Source organism: Solanum pennellii, chromosome 8 (genome assembly GCF_001406875.1).
Source record: "Solanum pennellii chromosome 8, SPENNV200".
Lineage (NCBI taxonomy): Eukaryota > Viridiplantae > Streptophyta > Magnoliopsida > Solanales > Solanaceae > Solanum > Solanum pennellii.
Window position 1 is genome coordinate 55,880,720 of NC_028644.1, and position 5,072 is coordinate 55,885,791.

Genomic DNA, 5,072 nt, shown 5'->3' on the forward strand with positions numbered 1-5,072 from the left:
GACGCTCATAATTCAATACTTACTAATTGATAAAAAAAAATTTAATATGTTACACCAATATCAATAGATTAATAATTAGTGTAAGAGAAAGTAATAAAAATTAATTATGAAAGGGGGTCAATTTGAATTACCAATGAATAGTAAATAAATTTAAATGAATGGAGAAAAAGAAAAGAAAAGAAAAAAAGGAGCAAGCAAAAAAAATAGATGTTGCTGCTGTGGTTTCCACCCGCATTAACAAGGTGGCGGACTCTCACCTTCGCCAATTGGGCTATTTCGTAGTGCAGTCACTTGGTGGCAAAAGTAATACATATATATATAAATATATATATATACACACACATTTTTTTTTCGAGATCATTGGGTGCCGTGATACTCCCACCCGTCAACGTAGATCCCCCCCTGGTGGGGAACCAATGGAAAAATTAGAAGTATCGATCACCAAGAGTATTCATGATTGAATAATATTTAACTTAATCGTATACTTGATAGATTTTTGGGGAAATATTCGATTGACACCTTGAGCTTACGGGATTATTATATGGAATGAGGTAGAAAAGGAAAAAAATTCACTTGCACACAATGATAATATCGAATCATATAAACTTTGTTTCTATTTATTTGTTTATTTTTTTTACTTATTACATTAATTAAGAAAATAATTATTGATAAAATGAGTTTATTATTGTTATCTTTATTATCAGATGATATTCCAAAATCAATGTACTCATTGAAAAAGTTCTTCCTTTTTCAAAAAACGTTAACTCCCTAGAGTGAATAATAGGTAAAAGATTTTTTTTTTAATGTATCAAAAATAACAAGTAAAAAGATAAAATTGAATAAGTAATGATAATATACTGATATATTAAGGTAAAAATATTTATTCTTTTATTTTAGTTAGTGGTACATCTAAAATATGACTTACTCTTAAGCGGTGTCACTACAGACTTTGGGCCTACCGATTCTAAATAGGTAGACTTACAAATATAGCGACCGTTACAGCTTAAATGGGACTTTATGGTTATAATTTGCTTAATTATGAATAATAATAAAATATTATAAGAGGAGAGTATAGTTTTTTGCAGATTAAAAAAATATAATACAATTTAATTTGTATCGAAATGAATACATATACGAGGAGAGAAGCGAGCGAGATCGAGAGAGGGAGGAGGAAGAGAGAGGAGATCGAGATCGAGAAAGGGAGGAGAGAGGTGAGCGAGATTAAGAGAGACAAGCGAGACCGCGCAAGAGAGGATTGTATTTTGTAGTTTGTGTTGTATTCTGTATTTATTTTGTATTAATTGTAGTCAAAATACAAAAAAAAATATTTCGTGTATTTTGTATCAATCGTATTCTAAATACAACAAATTCATGATATTCATCCTCTCTTTGAATGGGATGATGAATGCATATTATATTCATATGAATACAAATACAATTGAACATACAAAAATATAAAATATATTTTTTTTGAATACAAATAGAAATAAAACACAAAAATCTAAATGATATTTGAATGAATACAATTGATACACAAAAAAATTGAATGTATTTTTTATTGACATGAGAGAAAAACAGAGAGATAGAGTGAGAGATGATACATACTTGGAAATAAGCAGATCATAGATATAAGTCTTTTCATGCCCGAATTCTCCCTCGGATCGTTCAAAAATCATTATAGTCTTTCTATGGGGACTATTGGGAACGAAAATGTGCCTCAAATTACAAACAAAGAAAAAATTTGCTATTTATCTGTTGTCATGCAATATATAGGTAATGATTGTTTTATAATTGGAAAGTCGTTCCACACTCTCTATTCCTTTTTTAGGGTCCCCGTGAACCGTTTTTAGTTCTCAGGGTGAGAGATGGGATAGTGCAAGAGAGGGAGGAGAGACAAGGGAGAGAGAATAGAGAGAGGGGGGAGAGAGAAGAGAGGGCAAGAGAGAGGGGGAGTGTTTGCTATAAAAATAACATACTACTTTTTTTTAATAATATTTTGAAAGTACTATTTTTCATGAATAAATTGTTGATTTTGACTAGTTTGATAATTTTCTTTTCTAAAATAGGCGAAAACTTTCAAAAATGATTATAGTTTGAGATTAGTTAGAAATCTATAGTTATAACCTCCTTAATTATGAATTATAACAATATGTTAGGAGAGGAGAAAAGAGAACAAGAGTTGGAGAGGGAGGAGAAAGGCAAGAGCCCGATTAAATGTTTGTTGTATTTGTCGTATCAAGTTGTATCACAAATACAATTGATATATTTGATTTGAACAAAAAACAACTCTATTCATTTAAGAATTGTAGCATATATCGAATATAATTGTATCAATTGTATTAACAAACATAATTTATATCTATAAATATAGTTTGTATAATACAATTGATACATAATAGAAAATATCATTGTCATATTTGCGTAGAATATTTTTTGAGCTGCAATTGTTTAGGCTAGATAGAGAAAAGAAGGGGACAGAGAGAAAGGGGCAAGGGAGAGAAGGAGAAAGAAAAAGACAAGTTTGCCATAAAACACAAATAATAAATTGTAATTTTTTAAACTGTGATAGATTATTGTTCATTTCATATGTTTTTCCTTCTAAATATTGAGCAAACTGCCAGAAGCCCAAAACTACCTGTTGTGAAATAAAAGGTAGTGAGCCTTTTGATATTTCTACCTTTCATATTTGTTTTGGAAGGTCCAAAATTACCCCAATTCTATTGGATTTGGGGTAAAAACTCTCTTTGCGCACTAATTAAGTTAAAAATGCTTCATCATTTTCTTTATGGGTAAAATGCCTTGCAAATCTGTGATAATTTCAACAAAATGAAAAAAAAGAGGTTAAAACTATCCTTAAAAATATTGAATTTGGTTAAATGCCTCCAATCAATCATAGTAAACTAAGGGGAACATAAAATATAAAATGCGAAAGTGAACAATGTATTTCTGTCAAGAATTACACTTGACCTGAAACTAATCTAAACAAATACAAGAGATTCAAAGAGAATATAACGTTTAAAATTAAATAGACACAACTTGCACCCTGAAGGAAGAGATGTAGAAGTTGTCACAAATTAACTTTGTCTTCACCTAAGAAGCATTGATCCTATAATCAGATTATACCAAGTGGCATAGCAAAAATAATATTAGTACAAGTACTAATAAATATTATAATCTAAATCCACCACATAATATTATGTAAATAGTATGAAAAGGTAGAGAAACTAGGTATGAATATAAAAAAATTACACAAGCTTATTAAAAAATAGAGTAAACCAATGTGCTGATGACATTGTTAGTGTTTGTTCAACAATAATTATTTATATATTTATCATCAAAGAATTGTTGTGAAGTGGTAAGTACCCTTCAACAGAATCAACTTTGTTAGAAAAGATTTTACCTCAGCAAGGAACTTCCTAACACAAATTTTAATCTTGCATGGTGATCACACCCTCCTGGAAACAAAAAAAATGTCCCTAAAAACAGAGAACGAGTAAAGGGTGGTTTAGGGAAATCCATTAAACATATATAAATACATGAGGAAAACTAAGTGCAGAAAAAATTGGAGAAGTGGACTAAGTCTGAAAGCAATTTCAATATACACATGACGCAAATAAACAAGCAATTACTTCAAATCTAGTATGTAACATATAGCTAGTTTTTTCATACTTGGAACAACAAATTTTCATAAACACACAACCACAAGGAAGGTAAAAGGGGCAGCTTGGTCTACTAAAGTTCCGCTATGTGTAGGGTTCAGAGAAGGCTCCCACCATGTTCAAGAAAGGTCCCAACCACAACCACAAGAATCTATTGTACGACAGTCTTACCTTACATTATCTCTGCAAGAGGTTGTTTCCAAGAACCTATTGTAAGCAGTCTTATATTACATTCCTTAACACGTAAAAATAACTTTACCCGTTACTCCAAGACTCTTTCACAACTACAAGAAGAACAATATGTAAATAGAGAGTTTGTGTGGTGGGGGTGACAGATAGAGAGTAAGCACACATAGTTTCAAGCATATATATATAAACATCATGCAAGAAAACACCATGTGTGCTCACTCTCTTCTGTCACCACCATTTATTACCCTTTTAAAACTTAATTTTTGATTCAAACTGATTGATCCATCTCCATAAGCCTTTTTTAAGAAAGAACCCTAGCTAGATGTGGCTATTGTTTCAATAGAAAAGAAACAAATGCTTTATGTTAGGATTTGATGTGTGAGGAATGATAGAGAGTCTTACGGCCTTTAAATAGGAAAAAAAATAAGAACCATTCACTTCCATCACGGAACGAATAAATATGTATCTATATATACTAGCACTATTAAGTAGTTATTCACTATATTATTGTAAAATATTTAATAATATTTATCTATCTTGTTAAATTAATAAATAATTTTATACTGTTTAATTTTTAATTTATCTTTATCATTAATCATAGTCGTTTGTTTATTTTTATATTTTTAAGATATTATATTATCATATTCAAAAAATGATATAGTAAATTATTCTTTTATTTATAGTTTCTTAAGAATCTATAAATAAAAATGTGGACAAGTATTATTGGATGGGAGGAGTATTTCTTTCTATCCCAAGTATAGTTATGTTGGAAAACTTCCCACGTTGTAAACTTGAAATAGGAGATTAACACTATGTTTGAATCATTGTTATCCATTGTATTATATTGTTACTATTTATACCTACAATGTTTATTTTGATTGTTACTTAAAATGTATTGTACTGTATTGTTAAATTTCGTTATTATGTAACAATGGAAACCCCTATTTTATGGAACAACCAATTTGGTGTGTTAATTTATTTTTTCAATTATATTTTTACAAATATTTTAAAATATTATTTACCCTTTACCTTAATTATTTAAATCTAGTCAAACCTCCTACCCTAGAATAATTAAGGATATTTAAGTAAATTTATAAATTATAATACAGTACGATATAATCAAACCAAACAATTAAAATGTTATAAAACAACAACAAACAATACAATCTAGCCAAACATTGTATCTACCATACAATACAGTACAATAGAGTACAATACAATACA

The 5,072-nt window shown here is 29.4% G+C and overlaps 1 long non-coding RNA gene across 1 annotated transcript; it reads right to left on the reverse strand.

Annotated features, from left to right (window-relative positions):
* Positions 1-2,896: 2,896 nt before the first annotated feature.
* On the reverse strand, positions 2,897-4,255 carry LOC107027387. The gene is made up of 3 exons (XR_003579939.1): positions 3,831-4,255; positions 3,401-3,476; positions 2,897-3,106 (listed from the first exon to the last, which is right to left on the reverse strand). It is a non-coding gene; the product is annotated as an uncharacterized LOC107027387 (long non-coding RNA).
* Between the last annotated feature and the right edge of the window lie 817 nt (positions 4,256-5,072).